Below are 21,052 nucleotides of genomic sequence, written 5' to 3'. Positions count from 1 at the left end.
CCTATATATCTGAGGTAGTCTAAGTGGTTTACAAAAGGAGGGGAAGCAAACATGAGTAAAAACATTAAAAAAAAAAAAAACAAGGTCACGTGATGTGTTAGAGGGAGCAGGACGTGTGCTTCGCTCTCTCTGAGGGAAACCAGGCCCAAAATTGCAATTTGACCCGAAAATCGGTTCCAGAGTAACCTTTATTTGTTGGGGCACCAGGAGACCGCATGGACAAATTTGTAGAATCCTCCCCGAGACCTATGGCGAGCAGAAGCGCTAAACGGGAGAAAGAAAAACCACGAGCGTGCGACAAGCCGCCAGAGCGCAAAAGACCGCTAAGCGGGAACGGAGGGTTCACAAAAGAACAACTCGAACAGCTTACCGCCGCAGTGGAAGCAGCCCTGGAACCACGACTTGCCAAACTCTCCAGCCAGTTCGCTAGCTTTGAAGCAGCGCAACAAGTTCTTGAACGCCGGACTGGAGAGCTCGAGCAACGGGTCTCAGACCTGGAAGACGCAGCGGCATCCACCCCCCAGGGTATTGAGCAGCTTCAGCAAACAGTAGCTTCTTTATCGGCGAAAATGGACGACCTGGAAAACAGGTCACGGCGCTCCAACCTACGATTGATTGGGATTCCGGAGTCGGTGGGGGACAGAGTACTTGCGGCTGAGCTGGAAACTTGGTTAAAAGCGGAATTCGCGCTCTCAGACCACGCGGGGCCATTAAGCCTGGAGCGGGCACACAGAATCGGGAGGCCCCAAGATGGCCGTACAGGGTCGCGCACAGTGATCATTAAAATACACAACTACCTCCACAAGTTGGAAATCCTTAATGGCTTTCGGATGAAACGTGAAACTACTAATTTTAAGGGCAGCGCAGTGCGCATCTTCCAAGATTACTCGGCAGCGCTTCAAGAGAAACGAAAGGCATTTTCGGCCACGTGCAGCCGCCTCCATGATCTGAACATTCAATTTATGCTGATCTACCCTGCTATACTAAAGATAAAGAGGAATGGAAGTTGGCAATCTTTCACTTCAGCCTCTGCTGCAAGAGAATTTGTGGCTGGACTCGAGCACCAAGGATCCAACAATCAAGAGGAGCCTCCCGTGAGATGAACTATCTGGTCTCTGCCTATAAGGGCTAGGACTCTGGTATTTGGGTATGATAAGTAACAGTAGTAGTAATACCTATAGAGGAAATGTTAAATGTACAAAAATGTTTGTTTCATACATTAGGGTCTAATGTTATTGCTTGTTAGGGCGTGGTTTTCCCCATAACATCTAAGTGATTCCACAGTTGTGTGTTATGTGGGAGTTGGGGGTTGAGGGGGAGAAGGGAGGGGTGTGGGAGGAGGGTGGTATGGGGCACGGGGGGGGGGACAGGAAGAGCACACGGGGTTAATAAAGGGAAGGGATAGGGGGAGAGACATTAATCAATGTAAGATCATGGTGGGAGTGTGTGAATACATGGGCGGAAAGCGGATGCCATCATTTGTGGATCTGGATCCTGGAGAGGAATCCCTGCTCTGTGTGGAGGTGGATCCCCCGGGGGGGGGGGGGCTGGCCCCTGGGGGTGGCAAACGTACATTACCGCTATCATAACCAATGAAACCCCGGTGACTGGCTGATCACTCACAGTTTAAAATAGCATCCTGGAACGTTTCAGGGATCACGTCCCCGGTGAAGCGTTATAAAATTCTGACACAGTTGAGACGTAAGGGCGTCACAATAGCATGTCTCCAAGAGACCAAGCTCACGGACATAGAACACCAAAAAATTGAAGCAGCTCTGGGTGGGCGAGTGCTTCTACTCCTCCTCGGGGGGTAAGAAAAGTGGGGTTGCCATACTAATCAAAAAAGGCCTTCCCTGTCAGCCCAAACTGGTTTATAAAGATTCTGAGGGCCGAATAGTATTGCTACAGTTGAATTACCAGGGCCTGAAATTCTATTTATGCGCAGTGTATGGCCCCAATGACTACAGCCCAACCTTCTTTCAAACACTTACATCATTGGGGCTACAACACGCAGACGCCCCTTGGATATGGGCAGGGGACTTCAATCAAGTATTGAACCCGGCCCTGGATAGGTCCTCTCCCAGGGCGATCCCAGGGGTGGGGAGTGGGAAGGGCATCCCGGCGCTATGTCACCAACTTCACTTAGTAGACCCCTGGCGGGTGCACAATCCTACTACTCGAGACTATACACATCAGTCCAAAGTTCACCAAACCTGGTCAAGAATTGATTACATTCTAGTCTCCCAATCATGGTTTTTCAGGGTTAGGAAAGCAGAAATGGGCCCGATGGCGATTTCTGACCATGCAATGATCTGGTTGGTACTGGATCTGGCTGTGGGCCCACCGGGGGTAAGGTCCTGGAGATTCCCATCATATCTACATCAAGACAAGCAATTTCTAGAGCATCTGCAGACAAAGTGGCAATTTTATATTGATACAAATGCTGACTCGTGTGACTCGTCCATTACGTTTTGGGAGGCCTCTAAGGCTGTCATGAGAGGGGAGGTGATTGCGTACCTAAGTGCAAGGGCCAAGAGACTAGCTTCAGGGGTACTCCGCTTGGAAGAGGAGTATAAGCTATCAAAAAAAAAGTATATCGCGATCCCTTCTCGCGCAAATAAAGAAAAAATAGATGCTTCCCTGGTGGCACTCAATTCCCTCCTCCATGAACAAGCCCAGAAACATCTATTGGTAGGCCGGCTAAAATTTCAGTGTTTTGGTAACAAGTCGGGTAGATTACTGGCAAGAGTAGCACGGTCGTATAAACCGCGTCAGTTTATCCCCACGATCGTCAACCAGGGGGGGGCCCGGGTCTCCACCCCACAAGCCATTCTGGATGGGTTTCGAACTTTTTTTGAAGACATGTATGCCACGGGTGACCGCGTACTCGGGCCCTCGCCATGGGATTATCTTGAGGATGCGGGGATGCCCAAGTTGAGGGTAGAAGTACAATAGGCGCTATCTGCTCCAATACAAGGGGTAGAGGTGCAAAAAGTCATCAAGACATTGAAGTTGGGCTCTGCCCCTGGGGCCGACGGATTCTCTAATGAATACTTCAAAATCTTGGCACCCCAGATCTGTGGCCCCATGGTGGCTTATTATGATGAGGTGATAGAGAGGGGGTACTTTTCTAGGGGAGAAAATGAAGCCCTCATTACATTGATACCTAAACCTGGCAAGCCGTTAGATCAGATGGAGTCCTATCGACCTATATCCCTGCTTAACGTGGATATAAAAATCTTGGCCAGAGTCTTGGCAGATAGGCTAGCAATCCACATTCCAACCCTAGTGGGGGAACACCAGGTGGGGTTTGTAAGGGGCCGGCAGGCGGTTACTCATGTACGAAAGGTGCTGCTAGCTACGGCCTACAGCCAGGTTGCTGGAGACCCACTGCTTTTGGTGAGTCTCGATGCAGCCAAGGCCTTTGATAAAGTGAACTGGGATTACTTATTCCATGTCTTAGAGTTTGTCGGAGTGGGAGGGCTGTTCTTGGCTGCCATAAAGACTCTTTATCGCAATGCTGCGGTGCGAGTGCTGGTCAATGGGCTCCGCTCGGCCCCCTTCTCGGTGGCGAGGGGTACAAGACAGGGGTGTCCCCTTTCCCCACTGTTGTTCCTCCTGTACCTGGAGCCGCTCTTACGTACAATATTGAAGGATCCAGACATTAGGGGAGTGACATGCCGTGGGAGGGAGACGCGAGTGCTTGCCTTTGCGGACGACCTCTTTCTGACCCTCACACAGCCTTCCGTCTCAGTCCCCCATGTACTCGAGGTTATAAAGGAGTTCGGTTTCTTCTCTGGTCTTACTCTCAACCTACAAAAATCAGTGGCTCTTCCGGTTCAATCTGCGATAAGGGAGGAGTGGGTGGGGGATTTCCCATTCCAATGGGCTGAGGGGAAGGTCCGATATTTGGGTGTGTGGATTCCATCTGACCTTGCCAGGTTATCCGCTATAAACTTAGCACCATTGAGGGATAATCTTCTGAATACTCTGCGGGGATGGAGGGGGCTCCCACTCTCGTTACAGGGCCGCATTGCTTTATACAACATGATCCTATTTCCTAAATGGACATACATCCTACAGATGCTACCACTTGTCTTGAGCCACAAAAAAGACTTGTGGCTTCAAAAGCAGCTTAATGGGTTTCTATGGCAGGGGAAAAGAGCACGAATTGGGATCAAGACACTAATGCGACCACGGGGAAGGGGAGGATTGGGGCTTCTGGACCTGAAACTCTTCTCCTTAGCCAGCTGTCTACGCCATTTATCGGATTGGTTTAGATCCACTGAGTTCTTCTCATGCACGGGGATCGAGACTACCTTAATGGAGCCTCTCCACTTTGCATATTGGCTGCAGGCCCCCTCGGATCAGCTTCCCCCCTTGGGCCCCTATAGAGTCATTTTGAACCCTTTACGCAAAACATGGCAATGGCTCAGTAAAACTTTTAAATGGGACAAATTAGTGTCGCCCTTATTGCCAATCCGGGGTAATCTGGCATTCCCGGAGGGGGGGTCCTCAGTTCTATGGAGGAGGTGGTCTTCCCGGGGGATCCGCTTTCTATTCCAGGTGGTCACGGAGCAGGGATGTATAAAACCGTTCCAGTCCATATGTGAAGAATTTGGTTTGGACAGGGGTGACGCTTTTGCTTATTTACAACTAAAACATTATGTGCGGTCACTGCCGGCCAGTTCCTTGACTAGAGGGGTGTGGGAGCGTCAGGATGAGCTACTGGGGCTAGAGGCGCAGCTGAGAACTCCTCTGAAATATTATCATGGTTGCTTACGAGACTCTCTGCCACCACTTGACATCCTTTCCGTATGCACACGGTGGAGCCAAGAGCTGAAATGGCGTCTGGAACCCCAACAGTTGGAGCTTTGTCTGAAGTTGTCGTGCAAAGTGACAGAGAATGCGGCGTGGTGGGAATTGAGCTACAAGTTCCTACTGCGCTTACACATCTCACCCCATAGGGCCTTTAGAGCAACCTTGAGAGAGTCAGATGATTGCCCTAAGTGTGCTGGAGAGAGCGCCACTCTAGGCCATATGTTTTGGTCTTGTCCGATGGTGCATACATTTTGGTTGGCCATGGGAAAGCAGGTATCAAGACTGTGGAAAATGCGATGGAAGCCAGCCCCTGGCCAGCTGTTTGACGTGTTTTTGGTGCAAGGGCCCATGCCTGAGGGAATGAAAGACTTTTTGAAGAGATCTGTGCTGATGGGGAAAAGAACTATCTTGCAACAATGGCTCACCAGGGAGGCCCCCTGTATGGCGCATTGGCGAGGCGCCATGATGCAGTGCTGCTCAGTGGAGAAGCAGAGGGTCCGTGATCTTGCCTCCAAGCGGGGAGACCACTTTTGCAGGATCTGGTCTCCGTATTGGGACTCGCTCACTCCCACGGCAAAAAGTAGATTATTAAATTGTTAGGGGGGGCGGGGAGGGGTGGGGAGATAGGTTGGGGGGGTCTATGCGGGGGGGGGGGGGGTAGAGGGGCATAATTGACCAATGGAAAATTGTATGATGGCACCTTTTATATATAGGCCCTATCCTGTTCCTATTATTCAGTGAAATGTTTGTGGTTTTGGCATATTGTACCATATTTTGTTGTGCCAATAAACAATAATTAAAAAAAAAAAAAAAACCATAAAAAAAACAAGGTAAAATGCATTATGAGCATATACAAGAGGAAAGGGGAAGGGGAAGAATTACATTATCATAGGAAAGCTAGGTATGGGAAAAACAACAGAGCGGCTTGACAACTCTCACTACTGCAGAGAAGCAACCAGTTGAACCTGTTACCATGCAGGACAACCTCTGTGTTTTATGCATTGAGACAGGCTGTAAAGGAAGTGTGATCCCAATATGACCTATAATGGCTGTATCATAAAATATGGAGAAAGGTTAATGGATTTAGCAGCTCTGAAGTTGATTTACTGACCACTTTTCTACTCTATTTCTACCTGAACCTCCTCCAGCTAGACAGCATATTGTAGCTGCATATAATGGACCCACTTCTCCAAATCATCCTTCTGTAAAGAGAGAGAGAGAGAGAGAGAGAGAGAGAGAAATCATGTATGCAGCATGTAGGTCACTTGGGTGGTCTCTATTCCTATGTTGCAAGGCCTAGACACCTGTAGGAGTCTTGTGTGTGTTCCCTTCATAGCATGTTTATCTCTGGTATACCTTGGCCATGGAGAGGGGAATTCACACATCCAAGTCAGGACATGTGGAATTCCCATACTATTTTACAAGCAAAGACACTTGTAAATAGGAGCAGGGCTGTACATCCCAGCCTCTCAATGTCCACAGGAGCAGTGATTTTAAAAATTTGCATATGGGGGGGGGGGGGGGGGAGGGAAACAAATATTCTCTCCTTCCCCAATCCACATCCATAGGGAGCAATGATTTTAGAAAGCTGCATGTGGGGGAAAACAAAATATTCCTTTCTCTTCCAATGCACATTGGGAGCAGCTTTCTAAAATATCTGCTCCCTATGCTAAAATCCCTATGCCAGCATCCTCCCTCCTGATCAAGCACCCAACCTGATGTGAGCTTCCCCCCAAACAACCTCTGTGTCAGCATTAACTCCCCAGGAGTGGATTTATGCTGATGGGAGAGGGTTGTTTTTCCAAGTCGGATTGGGGGAGTCTGGCTTTGAGGAGGAGGCTTGATTGGGAAGGAGCGCTGGCATTGTGGAGACCCCAGAAGTCAGGATTTATATCTGCCCCTACAAAATAAATTCTGTCTGATCTTAAAATGTACATTCAGCTATAAAGCCACAGTATTGTTTCCTAGACTTTTATTTTCAGCCAGGGGCGTAGCTACGGGCAGGCCCAGGCCCATCCAATCTCGGCACAGGCCCGCCCACACAGTTTTAAGTGTGGTTGAATTAAATCCGCACAGAGCAAAGCCAAAGCAGCAGCCTTTCACTAATTCATTTCTACCGTCGTCGCGCCGTGGCTCGCTCAGCTGATCTCCCAGTCTCACTTACCTTTTGGGCAGACTCGGCACGGCAGTGAGTTGACTCGGCACTGAATAAACATGGTCACAGCTCTTGACTTCGTGGTGACCTGCAGCGTGCATGACGTCCTCTTCCTTCTCAGCATCCTGCGTGCTAATGACTCATGTTCCATCCCGCATGGCACGCTCAGCCTCGTACTCGCGGCTCATCATCTTCTCAGGCTAAAAAAATAGCTGCACGCTCAGCTGCAGGCACTGAGAGTCAGGACCACGCGGCACTGTCTGTTCCTCCTCCCCCCCGGGCCCAGACCGCAGTGTCACTGCCAGATGGAAAGGCTGGTGCCGCCTGGGTGTGTAGCAGCAGGCGCGGCTTCTTAGCTCTCTTACATTGTGCCTTAGTACAGTAGCATTTCCCAGCATCTCAGTAGTGCCCCATGGTCGGCCACAACACACTGTGCCTGAGTCAGCTACAGGAGCCAGGGTGTTCCGCACCATGTGGCAGTTGCAACTTTACTGCAAGCAGCTGCCCAGCACTGCAGGTAATAAAATTTGAAATACTTTTTTTTTTTAACATCATCATGTAGGGTTTTTGTTTTTTTTTGTACTCAAAATTTTGGCTGGTGGTGGTGGGATTCTGGGTGGGGTAAGCACTTCACTTTTTGATGTTATTCTTGAAGTACATCAGTACTTTCTGAATTTTCAAATGCTGCTGGACAGACAAAACTAGATTCCCTATCTCTTCTACCTCAGATAGAGACAAAGAAATTCTTATTTCTGGCAGTTACATTTGGGAAATTATTTGAAAGCAGTGATTTTGCCATGAAAGAACTACAGAGCGCCATGTTGTCTGTTACAGATTGCATTAATCTTATAGAGTGTCTAAAAGAAGCTTTTGTTCAGTTTAGGGAGAACACATCAAATGACTTTGATAAAGTTCTTAAGTTAACAGAGGATCTCATGGAGAAATATGCTATTGAAAAGTGGGATGTTTCTTCCTCTCGAAAGACAAAGCTACCTATAAAGTTTGGTGATTCATTGTTTTTTTCCACTTTGGGTAAATCCTTCTTCTGTTCAAAGCCATGAAGATTTGAGACATCTGTGGAATGAGATAATTGACTGCCAGCTAAGTTAACTGAATAATCATATTCAAGATGATGCTTATGGAATGATGACTGCTTCTGCTGCCTGTATGCCAACATCTGAGGCCTTTGGCCGAAGAGAGAGTCTATTGGCTCTTTGCACTTTATATGGCATTACCATAGAGGAAGCTGAATTAACAGTGTTTGCTCAGCATCTAAAACACAAAGTAGAAGAAGGTATACATTTTCCATCTTTAATCAAAGTACTAGACAACTGCAATGTGGACATTTTCCCAAATGTCAATGCCCTTTTAAGAGTACTTATCACTCTGCCGATATCAACTTGCACTGTGGAATGACTGTTTTCAACTGTAAACAGGATCAAAATGGCATTAAGAGCCTCAATGCTCACCAGTCGCCTCCATAATCTGTCATTGTTATCATTTGAAAGAGAACTGTGTGATTCTTTGGACTATGACAGAATTATTGATATATTCAACACAAAAAGATGGCGCCTCATTCTTTTCTAGATACTATTATACAGCTTTGGAATTGTACATTAGCACCAAATTCCAATTTACTTTATCTAAAACATCACTAGTGGCTGCCCATGAGGTACTTTTATAAGCCTATATACAGAGAGGCTCTTAGCCTTTGAGAAGGCCAAGCTGACTATAGAGGATATACCTTTTGTCAATTCCTATTAGACATGTGTTCCTTATTTAAACTGTATTTGTCCAACACAATATGCATTCCATATTATGCACTTACTGTTTTTGTATTAAAGCACATTGCACTGTTCTTTTTAAATAGTTACACTTCTTGAGTGCATGTAACCACACTTGTACTTTTTACATTTGATAAGTAAGAGATGGCTTTGTTCTTGTTTTTATTTTAACCTTTTTTTTAAATTAAAAATGCCCCTGACATAGCCTTCAGGCGAAACGTGGTCATGCTGGATAACTTTCAGTAAAGTTTTTTGGTTTGTTCTTCATCTGTAATTCGTTCTGTCCTTTGATATACGTTTCTTATAAAGCAAAGTTGAAGGATATGTGCCAAACTGTGACAATTTTATTTTGTCAGCATCAGAATAGAGAGAAAGCAGTAGAGCCAAAGGAAGGGAAAAAGACTTCAAAGGTTTTCTTCCTGTTTTGCTTAATCAGGCATTTATATTTGTTATAAGCAAAGTATATGCCATTGCTGTAATTATACTGTTATGTGTGTTGGCATATTTGCCATTATTGTAGACATATCTGATCAAGTTTGACATATATATAGTGCCCACCCATATTAGCTCTGGGCCCAGTCAAAATGTCAGGTCTGGCTGCGCCACTGTTTTTAATCCATGTGACAAGGCTTCAGAAGAAAGAAAATCCCTTTCTAACACATCTTTGAAAAAAATATATATATAAAATCTTTTTATAGGTTCTGCTCTAATTCTCAGCAAGTTTCCTTATGAGACAGTGGCGTAACCACAGGTGGCCTTGGGGGACTGGGCCCCACACTTTGGGCTTGTGCCCCCTTCAGAACTGCAGAACCCCTTTGCCTTTGTTGGTAGGGATGCTGAAGCCTTGCGAGCCAAATACAGTGCCTCCGCTCCTTTCCTTCTCAGCTGCTTCCTTCCTGCAGATGTCGGTGGCGTGCCTTCATCCACTAATGCAGGGGCTTCTCAAGCATGCTCTGTGCATGTATGAAAAGTCCCAGTGCTGCTTAGGTCTGCAGGAAGGAAGGAAGCAGCCAAGGAGGGGAGTGAAGGCACTGTGTTTATTTTGCTTGCGGGGTCCCCGCATCCCACCAGCAAAGGTATGGTTAGCGAGCATGCGTGGGGAGGAGGGACAGAGAGGATTATATTGCCCCCCCCCAGTCTACCTCTGGGCACCCCCAGTTGTGAGAACCTTCTCTATTACCTTTACCTTTTTTTCATAATCACTCCAAACTCAGTAATAACATACAAAAAAATCTTTTCTAACAATCCCCACTATTTCCTCCTTTTATTCCACATAAACAGATCATTAATCTATATTCACTTATCAGTATATATTGCTTTAAAGATGTGTGAGCCAAAATTCTTCAGCCCAAATCCTTTAAAAAGCCTGTTTCCCCCTCACTTCTTTTTCTTCATGAACCCTGTAAAGGGAGGGTTTTTTGAGACACAGGAGAGGAAAAAATCTCTGGTCAAAGTGATTTGTAAAAGTAGATTTATTCTCTCTGGCTGAGGTGAACTGTACGAAAGAGAGTGCTTTATACAGTAACTGACATTTTGCTCTGGCAGCATGTCTGTGAGTGAAGTGTAAGTACCATTTGAAAATTGTTATATCACTGAGCTAAGAGGGGCAGTATTCAGAAGCATATGCAAATTGCTTACTGGGAGAAATGTCAGTTTATTAAAATCTCTGCAGGGATGCAGTAATTCCTCTGCTAAATAAAATAATTGTGATGTCCCTTTAATATGGCATCACCATTAACTTCAGTGTTCTGGCACCAGACTTCAAACAGCAGCAGTGCACATGAGCTACCCCAACCCACAACTCATAAGCTGGGGTAGCACACGGATAGGTCCCCTCTGCAAGGCTCCCACTCCGCTTCAACTATTGCTAATCTGCTCTTTTAAAAATATTTCTTCGCAAACTGAGATTGAGGTACATTCAATATATCCCCTGACCCAGTTCAGCCTTAGTAGGAACTCTTTAAGGGTCAGAAATCTTTCAGAGAGTTTCTGGGTTGATATCTCTGAAACAAAATTTTCTTTACAGTGTAGAACTTGTCAGGGCTCTGTTCTCTCATAAAAAAACGCTCAAGAGCTCACCAAACCACCGTGGGGTTTTCCACAGTCTCGCGCAGCTCTGGCTGCACTTAGTCTGGAACAGCTAAACTAAATCTCAGTCTCACTCACACCCAATCTCAGTCTCACTCACACCCAACCTCTGATACCAATAAAATCAAATTTAAAGGTATTTTAGGCTTGACAGGAGACCTCAAAGTATAAACATCCAGTCAGTAAACATGTGACATCCACAATATTCCGCAGTCTCTGTACTACATTTACTTTCACAGCAAAAAAAACAAAACAAAACAACTTTCCTCTTAAATCCACTAAAGAGAATTCTGGGGTTTTATTCCCAGATTTTCTCACTGATCATAGAGCCTTCATATTACAGCAAGCCTCCAAGTGGTTAGGTGATCTGGACTATTCCCCTTCCTTACATTTTTCTTGAGTCTGCCCCCCTTCAATCTCATTTAATGTCCTCTCGTTCTACCTCCTTTGCATCTCCGGAAAAGGTTCATTTGCGGATTAATACTTTTCAAATATTTGAACGTCTGTATCATATCACCCCTGTTTCTCCTTTCTTCCAGAGTATACATGTTCAGGTCATCAAGTCTCTCCTCATACGTCTTGTAACGCAAATCCCTTATCATTCTCGTAGCTTTTCTTTGCACCGCTTCAATTCTTTTTACATCCTTCGCAAGGTACGGCCTCCAAAACTGAACACAATACTCTAGGTGGGGCCTCACCAATGACTTATACAGGGGCATCAACACCCCCTTTCTTCTGCTGTTCACACCTCTCTCTATACAGCCTAACAACCTTCTAGCTACAGCCATCGCCTTGTCACACTGTTTCGTCGCCTTCAGATCCTCAGATACTATCACTCCAAGATCCCTCTCCCCGTCCGTTCCTATCAGACTCTCCCCGCCTAACACATACGTCTCCCGGGGATTTCTATTCCCTAAGTGCATCACTTTGCATTTCTTCGCATTGAATTTTAATTGCCAAACCTTTGACCATTCTTCTAGCTTCCTCAGATCTTTTTTCATGTTTTCCACTCCCTCCCGGGTGTCCACTCTTCTTTTTGATTGTTCTAAAACCTTCAAATTTTGGAATAATATTTGGCATGTGATTTCTGATATTTTTCATTTGTCTGAAGTGCTTTCAATCAGTAAAATCATATTTGGTTTGCCTGTTATTGAAAATGTTTTAGACAAATATTCCCCCAAACTGTATGATATGTTAATTGCTATAGGCTTAAAAATGGTTTTAGCAAATTGGAAGGATAATTCTTTTCTTAATTCTCACTTTTGGTGGCATTCTGTTTTACAAATACACAAATTTGAATTATCTTTAGCCATCAAAGTTAGAAATTCCTTATATTTTGACAAAGTGTGGTTGCCTTTAAAAACTTATCTTTCTTTAATCAAGAGTTCTCCATAATATTTGAGTGTAAATTGCAGGTTCTGTTTTGAATATATTTATAACTTGCTTTTCCCTAACCTCCCCTCCTTTACCTCCCTACCTTTCCCTCCTCTGTTACTTATATATTGATATTCTTTGATATGACTATTTGATTGTTCCTTGTATTTTGCATTTCTTATCCCTGTATCATTATAAATTAATAAAAAATTTCAAGACCCTAAAACAACTTTCATGGTGAGCATACAATAACTTTTTTTTAAAACAAATTATTTTAATGCCCCTTTACATGTGCACACACACAAAAAAAATCAACTTATATTTATGTTTATTCCAAAAACTTGATTTATCACCAAAATTAGACCGGCTAAGACTAGGCAATGTCCAATTAAAATTCATTTATAAAAATCTGAAAAGAACTCCATTAAAAATAGGAAAGACACAGCAATCACACCAATAAACAAAAAAAAAGGAAGGGAAAAGAAGAGAAGGGGAATGTAGTGACCGCTGCTATCAGCCATCTTTCATCACTCTCATTAAGTATTGAAAGCTCTTTTCAGCTCTTGCTTGATGTTGGCTAGCTTCTTTATCCGTGGAACAAGAGCCAGGACCACTGGAGATAGGATCAGGAACCAACTGGATCTTCAGTGCCTTGTGTGTGCAATCTTAGCAGGAACCTGCTTGCAGCTAGCTACCGAGGCAAAATAAAAGAATAAGCCATTAATAAGCAGCTAGATGCACTAGCACTGTGAAGAGAACATCAATTGATTAGACCCTGATGCAACAGCGATAACAGAGAATTGCGAAACGCTGGCCATCGTCGATCTTGGGGGACTTCTGAATCATAAAGCTGACTCATATGAGATGAATGAAGCTGAGTCTGGTAAGATAAGTGTGCATGAAATGAACTGTTTTATTGTGCATTGTGTGCTCTTTGAGCAGGGACTGTCTTTCTTCTATGTTTGTGCAGTGCTGCGTATGCCTTGTAGCGCTATAGAAATGCTAAATAGTAGTAGTAGTAGTATTGATGTTCAAGTGAAGAAGTTTGACACTATTTTTGAGTTTTGGGTTTTGAGGCTTTCAAGTTTGAACTTTACAATGAAAAATTAAACTGAAAATTGGAAGGTTTTTGCCAATGATGAAGAGTGGATCCTTGTGATCAATGCAGCTCTTTGAGGCTTTTCCTTCCTTTTTAATTAAGTTTTTCTCTTTTGCTTTTTAGTGTAACTTTTTTTGTTCATTGCTGAAATAAAAAAATATGCGTGTCTCTATTTCTTCCCACCCAGTTCAATAATGTCCCTTTTGGGCTAAATAAAGGTTTGCCTCTGTTTCTGTCCCTGCAACTTAAACTTTCAGGTACCAGTATCTTCAACTGAATCAGGTTTTATTTTGCCTGAGACTGTCCGGACTCTCTGGTAATCTCAATTTTTAAAACATGCAACCTTGACTTTGTCCCTTCAGAGGATGCTGACCACTGCTTTAAGCAAGCAGACTGCCACAGAATAGAGCAGCACTACTCAGCACCTCAAAACTCTGGACCTCTTCTTCAAAAAGAAATCAAGGGGAATTTGCCAAAAACTTAGAACCAACTTCTCCAGCTGGCAAGAGCCTAATTTGAGTTAAGACCAGGCTCTTAATCCTATCCCCCATAGGTTTTTTCCACAAAGCCAAAAAATACCCAACCTCTTAAGATACCTCAAAACCCTGGGAAAATTCCCACTAAACCTGTGCCAAACTGTCCCTGACCAAAACCAGAGAGTCAATAAAATTACTAGTCTCTCTTTTCAAACTTTTCTGAAACCACACCCAGCAATAACCTCTCTGTCCCAAAGGTTGCACCCAACTACCCAAGCCATTACTGTGACAACAGGACCTCGCTACTCCCCACCCCCGGTCAGCCAATCAGCACACAGCTGTTAAAACTCACATTTGTTTTACAGAAACATGGAACTCAAAGTTTACAGCACTCAGCTCCATTTTGAAACCCTGAATTTTCATTGCCTTTAATAGCAAAAATGTACTTTTCACTATTTTTACCACAAAATTACCCCCCTGTTTACAAAGCCATGCGACATTGCTGACATAGCCTATTCAAAGTGAATGGGCTGTGTTGGCAGTACCGCACAGCCAGCCACTAGTGCTGCTTAGTAAACGGGGGGGTGGGGGGGGGGGTTAATGTGAAACATTACCAAATTTGCTACTCTGACATATCAGCCTCATATTAAAGTCCCTGCGGTTTTAAATGTTAAAATAAACATTTTCCTGAATGCTATACATTTTCCCCTCAGAACATGGCTAAAAATCAAGTCAAAATCTCATGATGACCACATGGAAAATTACAATAAATTCCCTTCATATGTCTATAACTGACGAAACCTCAAAACATGCATTCTAAAGACCACCAGCTCTCCACACCTAAAATTCCAGCTTTCCGGGCAAAAATAAAATTTCCCAAGGTCCAGACCCACATAGCCCACCTAAAGGGAACCCCTAAAGACCACAACTACCAAAATTTAATTTTAAAAAACTTTCCCTGGAGCCCCAGCCCCCATGAACCCCAAAATGTATTTCAAAATAAAATTAAACAGGAGGCCCAAAGGAACTCTTACCTGACCCCCAGGGGCTCCACATGTGGTCATCATCTTTAAATTTGGTCTGGATAGACATTTCCTATTGCCAGTAGCTGCCCACAATTAACCATGGCAGAGCACTAGATGCACTCAAAAATTTAAGCTCCAGCTGCAGTCTGGGCCTACTCGGAGCTCCATGCATGAATCATACATGTGTGGGGAAATGTGAATGCACCAGAGCTCTGGCATCCAGGCCTCAAATGGGGCATTTTCCTGTCTTCCCAGGACTGCACCTCATTTGCGTCAGGTGCACCATCATGACCAGATGCTACTGCCATGTCTGAAGACCCCACAACTCCCGGACCTTTCTCTGGACCCAAAATGGGTTTTTATGATATCCAGCCAACCCAGCCAGGTCCCAGAACAGACTGGGATTTCCACGGCCTGACCCAGATCCGGCACTACTACTCAGTGCAGGTAAAATATAAAATTTTCAACTCTATTTACAGTTGGATATGGGGAAGGGGAGGAAGAGATGCATGGGGTGTGGGGGAGGACAGAGGGCAAAATGCTGGACATGGGGTGGGGTGGGAAGGAGAGACGCTACATGGGGTGGGGGAGAGGGAGAATTGTTGGGGTGGGGTGGAATGGAGATGCACTGCACAGGGGAGAAGGGCAATAGAGGAAGAAATGTTTAACATGGAGGTAGAAGGAAAGGAGGGAGAGGTGAGAGGTGCTGCATGAGGGAAGGAGAGAGGGAGAAATGTTGGTCATGGGGGTGGAGGTGGTGGAGGGGGAGAAAAGTTGGACATGAGGGTGGGAAGAAGGGAGGGAGAGATGCTGCATCAGGAAGGGAGATGAAGAAAGAGAAAGATGTTGGACCCAGGGCACAAGGAAAGGGGGGGGGGGGAGAGAGAGAGAGAGAGTGAGACAGAGATGGTAGACAATTGGGAGAGGGGGAGGGAGGAGGGAAGACAGGTTGGATATGGGGATGGAGGAGAGAGAGAGAGAGATGGTAGACAATTGGGAGAGAGGGAGGAGGGAAGAGAAGTTGGATATGGAGATGGAGGACAGAAAGAGAGAGAGAGAGAGGCACATGAGGGGGAAGGGAGAAGGAGGGAGATGTTGAATCCAGGGGCAGAAGGAAGTGAGGGAAAGATGCTCGACAACTGGAGTGAGGGAAGAGAAGTAGAAATGCTGGACCATGGGAGAGGGGGAGAGAGGATAGGAGGGAAGAGAGAAGGGACAGGAAGATGCTGGGGGTAGGGGAAGGACAGGGAGATGTCAGACTACAAAGGTGGAGAGAGGAGAAAGAGGGAGCAGGTGCTGGGTATAAGGATGGAGGGAGGATGATGCTGGAAATGGTGGAACTATGATGGAACTATGTGAGAGAGACCACAGAAGAGAGATGGCAAGGAAATGAATGAGGGGAAGATAGTGATTACAGGGGGTAGAAATATGGCAATGGAGAGTTTATTAAAGACGAAAGGAAATGGAAGGCTGCGGGAAGTAATTAGATGGGGATGGGAGAACTCGTGGGTGAAAAAGGTGGAATTTGATAGGTAGCAGAAAAGTAAAAATGAGAAGGATGAGAAAAAAGTAAAATTTGAGTAAACAGAGAACCAGTAAAATAAAAAAGAGAGGAAAGAGCTAAAAAGGAAAGATCAATGTATCTGAGGTAGGTGTAGTGAGGGAATGGAACAAGACAGGAGAGAGGAGAAAATACAAATGGACAGCAACCACTTGAAAGAGAATTAGCAGAAGACAGACAAGAAAGCAGAAAAAAGCAATTGGAACCAACATGATGGAAAATAAAATGTCAAACAACAAAGGTAGAAAAAAAGCCTTTTTCTTTGAATGTATTATGTTAGCTTCGGGAAATGTGCATAATTTCTGTAATTGCATTGTATTCAGTTGAAAAGGAAATGCATTTCTATTTTTATTTCTCTAGTGTTGCAGCACATGCCAAGTTTAACTTCTTGGGGTTCCCAGTTCAATTTTTGTGATCCCTTGCTCTGTATTTGGTGAGGGTCTGTTGGTAGGGTAGTAATTAGGGCTCCACGTTAATCGCAATTAACACCACGATTAGCATGTTAATTATGAACCATAATTTAAAAATTTAATTCATGATTAATAATTAACTGCCCTCCCTTCCCTGCCCATCGGCATGCATGCACGCACAGTTGGACTGGCATCTCTTCCTCCCTTTCTGGACCTCTCTCTCTCTCCCTGTTAACCTTTTTTTTCAGTAAATCTTTGCCCTGCAGCAGCAGCCACATTGAAATGCTGAGAGAATAGGTGAAGGCACGGGGGGGGGGGGGGGGGGGGGGCACATGAGACAGCCTGCTTGGGGAGTGCCGGCATCAGCGGCTCGAGGCAGCCTGCAGACTTCCTCACCTCTGAGGAAACACAAGGAGGAAGGGGACCACTTTGGCAGTGGATTTCTTTGACTGACAGGGCTTTGGCATCCCCATCAGCAAAGGTATGATATCTAAAGTAGGGGGGTGGGAAGGGAGAGGAAATGCTTGCCTCTCCCCCCCAATGGACTGCTGGCTATGTTCTGCCTTTAATCACACGATTAATCATGATTAAAAATTTTAATTGAAATGCAGCCTTAGTAGTAATAGCAGGTGGGAAAATTGAGGGGAGGCAGAGGGGATCAGGAGGGCCCTTTCCTTTAATTTCTGACCTGGGCCCCAGCTTGTCTAATGCCAGCCCTGACCCTTTCTGTAGCTGATCAGGATCTCCAATCATTGCCAGTGGAGGTCCTCCTCCAGAGGCAACCATAAGTCCCTTCTACTAAGCTCTGCAGTGTGCAGCAGTATCCTTGAGTCATCAACAACTATGTATGTATGAGGTGGCGTTATCGGTGGCTCATGGACATTGCTGCTGCCTGCCAAGGTGGTAAAAGGGAGTCCTGGCCACCTTCAGAGGAAGTCTGCAGCTTACGGAGCTAGGGGATCCTCATTAGCTAAAGTATTTGTATTTTGAGTTGCGAGGTGCCAGAGGATAGGGTTACCATATGGCTCTAGAAAAAGGAGGACAGATTGAGCCAGTCTGGGTTTTACTTCCATTGCTTTCAATGGAAGCAAAACCCAGACTGGATCAATGTGTCTTCCTTTTTCAGGAGCTATATGGTAACCCTACCAGAGGAGGGGTGGAGAGTGGGGTAGGGTAGGGGACACATAAAATGTTGTGCCTGCCCAATTTGGGTTCAGGCTCACTCAAAATTGGCTGTCTGTCTACACCATTGATTTGGGGAAGATTATCTATTAAAGATTATAAATAAAGTTGGGGTTATTAATGTACACGCACTAAGTAAAGGTAACTGAAGTTTTTTATGGGGTTAGGGAAAACGCCTTACCAGAATATTAGTGGGTTAGGCTAGCAGTGACCTTCCCAGGGTTTCAGAATCAGATACTCTTTCTCTAATACAGAGATTCAGTCTAAAATCTCTGGATTTTGGCCTTTTAGCTAGGAGGGAGGCTTCTCTTTATTGGGGAAACACTAAAACTGCAAGCCACAGCCTCTAAGAGCTGCAGACCTGGCAGGGAGAGGGACCCCTGGAGAAGACAACAGCAGAGCAATCCTTAGGAGCCAGCTTAGAGCAAGGAGAACCTTGGTAGCAACTCAGGGTAAGCCAGAAGGTCGCTGTAGCACAGTCAGAGCCAGAGGCCCAGCGGCAGAGCAGACCTTGGGAGCCAGCTCAGGGAAGTCCTTCAGGGACACAGCCTGCTCAAGGCTCAGCGGCATAGAGACTCCTGAGAGCACAATCAGCGCTTGGGGCCCTGGAGGAGGCTCTTAGGAGTGCATTCGACATTTAGGTCCTAAAGGAGGTAGAAGGCCCTGGGAGTACAGTTGTCACTCCGAGCCCAAAGGAGGTGTGCAATTGGCACTCGGAGCTCAGCAACAGAACCTGGCCAAGCCAGATTCAGCCCTTATTGGATGTCCAGCAGCCACCTGTCCAGAGTGCTCCAGAAAGAGGGTGAGATCTGGGGGGCCTAGTGGGGATAGAGAAGAAGAAAGACTCAAAGAAGGAGGAACAGACATATACAGTGGTGGAAATAAGTATTTGATCCCTTGCTGATTTTGTAAGTTTGCCCACTGACAAAGACATGAGCAGCCCATAATTGAAGGGTAGGTTATTGGTAACAGTGAGAGATAGCACATCACAAATTAAATCCGGAAAATCACATTGTGGAAAGTATATGAATTTATTTGCATTCTGCAGAGGGAAATAAGTATTTGATCCCCCACCAACCAGTAAGAGATCTGGCCCCTACAGACCAGGTAGATGCTCCAAATCAACTCGTTACCTGCATGACAGACAGCTGTCGGCAATGGTCACCTGTATGAAAGACACCTGTCCACAGACTCAGTGAATCAGTCAGACTCTAACCTCTACAAAATGGCCAAGAGCAAGGAGCTGTCTAAGGATGTCAGGGACAAGATCATACACCTGCACAAGGCTGGAATGGGCTACAAAACCATCAGTAAGACGCTGGGCGAGAAGGAGACAACTGTTGGTGCCATAGTAAGAAAATGGAAGAAGTACAAAATGACTGTCAATCGACAAAGATCTGGGGCTCCACGCAAAATCTCACCTCGTGGGGTATCCTTGATCATGAGGAAGGTTAGAAATCAGCCTACAACTACAAGGGGGGAACTTGTCAATGATCTCAAGGCAGCTGGGACCACTGTCACCACGAAAACCATTGGTAACACATTACGACATAACGGATTGCAATCCTGCAGTGCCCGCAAGGTCCCCCTGCTCCGGAAGGCACATGTGACGGCCCGTCTGAAGTTTGTCAGTGAACACCTGGATGATGCCGAGAGTGATTGGGAGAAGGTGCTGTGGTCAGATGAGACAAAAATTGAGCTCTTTGGCATGAACTCAACTCGCCGTGTTTGGAGGAAGAGAAATGCTGCCTATGACCCAAAGAACACCGTCCCCACTGTCAAGCATGGAGGTGGAAATGTTATGTTTTGGGGGTGTTTCTCTGCTAAGGGCACAGGACTACTTCACCGCATCAATGGGAGAATGGATGGGGCCATGTACCGTACAATTCTGAGTGACAACCTCCTTCCCTCCGCCAGGGCCTTAAAAATGGGTCGTGGCTGGGTCTTCCAGCACGACAATGACCCAAAACATACAGCCAAGGCAACAAAGGAGTGACTCAGGAAGAAGCACATTAGGGTCATGGAGTGGCCTAGCCAGTCACCAGACCTTAATCCCATTGAAAACTTATGGAGGGAGCTGAAGCTGCGAGTTGCCAAGCGACAGCCCAGAACTCTTAATGATTTAGAGATGATCTGCAAAGAGGAGTGGACCAAAATTCCTCCTGACATGTGTGCAAACCTCATCATCAACTACAGAAGACGTCTGACCGCTGTGCTTGCCAACAAGGGTTTTGCCACCAAGTATTAGGTCTTGTTTGCCAGAGGGATTAAATACTTATTTCCCTCTGCAGAATGCAAATAAATTCATATACTTTCCACAATGTGATTTTCCGGATTTAATTTGTGATGTGCTATCTCTCACTGTTACCAATAACCTACCCTTCAATTATGGGCTGCTCATGTCTTTGTCAGTGGGCAAACTTACAAAATCAGCAAGGGATCAAATACTTATTTCCACCACTGTAGGTAATACGGTCACTCCAATAAAAAGACTTAATAAACGACCAGGGAGAGGTGTCTAAAGCTGCCACATTGGCAAGGAGACTAACTGCATTTAGGAGCACTGTTAAGGTTTATTTAGTAGTTTGCTTATTGAACACCATTCACTCAGAATACTTAATAAGTTGATTATCACATACTTCTCATTAACAAATGCTTTAATAATTTTCATCTAGATCTATAAACTGTCACTTCAGCCAGCCTTGTTCATAGTAGTCTTTTGGGGTTTTCTTTGGGGGGGGGGGGGGGGGGGGGGGGGGGGGAGGAGGGGATAGGAGGGAAATTTCACCCGCTAACACCTTTCTTCCCCAGGTGAAGGCACCAGACACCAGGTGCCAATCATTCCAGAGCCCAAAGAAGCCTGCCTAAGGGAGACTCCAGCCAGGTCAGCCCCAGACCCAAGGACGATCCCAAGGGGGTGTTACATTCACACACAGTTACTATGCTTAAACTCCCTCTCAGGGCCAGCACAACATGGTAAGCATGGCAGCAGGAAGCCAACGTTCGAGGGGTACCAAAAGCTGACATTGCTTACCTGTTGAGCCAACCCTGCATCACAACACCACTGATATAGGAGC

This window comes from Microcaecilia unicolor, chromosome 1 (genome assembly GCF_901765095.1).
Source record: "Microcaecilia unicolor chromosome 1, aMicUni1.1, whole genome shotgun sequence".
Taxonomy (NCBI): domain Eukaryota; kingdom Metazoa; phylum Chordata; class Amphibia; order Gymnophiona; family Siphonopidae; genus Microcaecilia; species Microcaecilia unicolor.
Note: the sequence above shows the minus strand (reverse complement) of the source record.